This window comes from Electrophorus electricus, chromosome 14 (genome assembly GCF_041902795.1).
Source record: "Electrophorus electricus isolate QZ-2024a chromosome 14, ASM4190279v1, whole genome shotgun sequence".
NCBI lineage: Eukaryota > Metazoa > Chordata > Actinopteri > Gymnotiformes > Gymnotidae > Electrophorus > Electrophorus electricus.
The window spans coordinates 21,839,243-21,842,500 of NC_137510.1; positions in this window are offsets into that span (position 1 = coordinate 21,839,243).

A 3,258-nucleotide genomic window follows, 5' to 3' on the forward strand; every position below is an offset into this window, starting at 1 on the left:
ACACGCACTCACACGGGCAACAAAAAAGAGCACATGGCCTATAAACCTCGAGGCTATGCATTCTGGGTAACCTCTAGCCCAAGCACTCTGGACAACCATCTGAAACCTGCCCTGAAAGATGGGTTAACGAAAGACACATTTAAAATGTGTAATTAGTTTCTTTTGAAATTTGTTCTATTTTCTAAGGTTTTAGAAACACTTGAAAATTGGTATCAATAGTCCTAATTCTTTAGTTAATTGAACAGTATATTTCGGGATATTATATTCAATGTTTTGAAAATGTTAAAAATGTAAGTTTGATTTTAGTTGATCAGTAACAAGATAAATCTAAAATTGCCAACAGCATTCTTTATAGGGGTACATCTTAGACGCTTCGGAGCTTCTTTTGTTTAATGGCGTAACATTTTCTGGTGCTTTCCGTCTGGTGCAATGCATTTGTACATCTTCGGAAATTTGGACAACATAAGTTTTCCCAAATCGGTTGGCTTGATTCGGCGATGTATTGTAGTGGATAGCTGCAGCTTTAAAAAAATGCGTAGCTTTTCATACATAGGAATAGCCTATGCAGAGGAATTTGGAAAACATTTCATGTACATGTAAAAAAAAAAAAAATTATTTACGCAATCAAAAGAAACCTTTTAAAAACATACAGACTATTTCTAAAACAGAGTCGCCACCCGCTGCACGCTCTTTCTGCGATGGCCTACACAGCAGAGCTACAGGAGGATGGAGTGATGTAGCCGAGGCCAGCAGACTGAACCCAAACCCAACCTTTGCCTTGCACTTGCTCGCGATCCAGTGTGGCAGACAGCCTAATGGGGAACAGAATATTCAAGCCAAAGGCTTCGGAACCCAATAAACTATTTTTTCTTTCTTCCTCCTTCTCCACCTCCACCTCCTCCTCATATTCTTGTTTTCTGTGTTTTGTTTTGTTTTTGTTTGTCCTTGCGTTGACCACAACCACAACCACAACCACAACCACAACAGGGATCTGCTCGGACACGAATAAAGACGAAAAGAAAAGGGGAAAAAAAAAACACAAGTCTGCTCCATTTTCTTTAAACTAACTAGCTGTGCCTGCAAAGATCTATTGGCCAATTTTACATTCAAATATAATTAACACATTTTAAATAAAAACGTTAAAAAACCTTAAAAAGTAGCTTGCTTTTTAAAACACTCTTAAGCTGTAGCAAGATATGAGCAAACACTGTACATCACTTGTTTCCTCAAATTATCAAATCAAGTTCAATTATCAAAACACGTCGAACTTGCCAGAGGTAGTGATTACCGTGTACAAATGTTGGGAGTGTATATTGTGTCAGCGATACCTACCTGGTTCCAAGGATTTCAACGACGTTCTTACAAACACACTAACAATTACACCTAACCTTTCCAAATACAAAGCTCTGTAAAAAAAAAAAAAGATCCTCGCAGCCGCCCTATTTATTTCACAGGAGCTGTAAGGTGTCTACGGTAGTCTTTGTGAGATGCCAGTACGTGTGATGACTTCCTGTTGTGTAGTTAGTCTGCTGAACGTGGTGGTTGGGAGGCATGACATTTCTTAGTGTTTTTGTTTTGTCTTTTTAATTTGGTTAAATTTCCGTACTGGTTTATTAAAAAAAATCCGTACTGGTTTATTTAAACAAAATACGTTGGTGTATGGACTTAACAGCTGTCCCTTGGTTCTGCCCAGCATCAATGAATTATGGCAACTGCCACTAAAGGAACCTCCAGCTAAAAGCATTCTGAGACGAACACTGGTCTTATCTACGGATTCATCTACTGAGAAGACGGCAGAGAAAGTCGAAAGACAGACAGTCACCTTCTAAACAACACAAAAGTAGGGCTATTATTGTAAAAACAAAATTTGCCTATTGTTCCTATGAGGTGTAACTTTTTCAAATCTTGTTCCAGGTGTAGTGGTTTTTATTACACATGCAAGTTTATAAAAATAAATAGTTAATAAAGTGTAGCCTATAAAATATATGGACGTCAGCGGATACAGCAATATAAATTGTATGATGATAACATAAACTAACTATTAAATTATTTCATGATATATACAGATCAGATATAAATGTTGGTAAAAACGTTTTGAAATGTATTACTGGTGTTTATAGTCTAATACATGCACTGTCTAATACAATAGTTCTGTTCACTGGATATACGAGGTTATATATGTTAAAGTCGTAAACTTGTAGTGATCAGTGGTAGTCAGTAGTTATGGTAGAAGCATAAAGGTGCTATGGCAGATCTAGGAAAATCGCGATTTTAATTATCTTACCGCAATAACTATATAGTGAGGTTATGGGTATAAACGATGCCTTTCGTGTAACAATAGTCTATTCTCATAATACTAGAATAGACAAAATCTTTATGTAAATGGTGTGATTGCTTAATGTGAAGCCGCTTTCACCTTTTTAACAGCAAATAGGCGTTCCTTCTGTATTCTTAGATGATATTAAAGGCCTTCTCATTAAATGTACCACAGTGAAGGAATTTATTGTGCACAGACGGGTTTTTATAAAAATATAATGTTTCTAATTTCGCCTTTGGGTGGCAGCAAATACCACAATTCCTTTCTATCCGGGTACTTCTACGACTTTGCTGATTCTGAGAGCTTCTGGAGCCCACCATGTTGTCATGGATGAGGACACATTTCAGGGACCAGGGAGGGGAAGGTTGCTATGGTTTCAATTAGTCCCCATACAATGTACGTAAAAATGAAGGATATAATCAAATATTAAAATATATTCTTTCAAAAGAGCCGTTAATCAGTGTCACTTTACAAATGGAAGCTATTTCCCATGATGGCCTATCTTATGACCTGTAGTTTGTTCCAATCCAAAAATGAGCACTTTAATTTACAGTTGCGAATCTTGAAATAGTAAATGAATCTAATCTGGCCTATTTGTCGCGCTGAGGCACTTGGCTAATTGACTGAGTTGGCAGTTTTGGGTAATTTTATGTCGGGACGAAAGCGGAACGGAAAGAAAAAATATTCATAAATAAATAAATAAATATCACCATCTTTTAGATCTTTGTCGTCCTTTGTCGACACTCATCTGACCAGAATTTTGTCACATGATTGTGAAATGCTTGGGATGTTGTTTATGAACGTCATCTTCCACCAAATCCACCAACATTTGTAACTTAATCACAGAGTCGCTGTCCCAATAGTTTCTCTAAGACACACCAACTGGATCTTGGTGGAGACGCCTTTTTATCTGAAAACTCCGTATAAGGAATCGGTCTGAC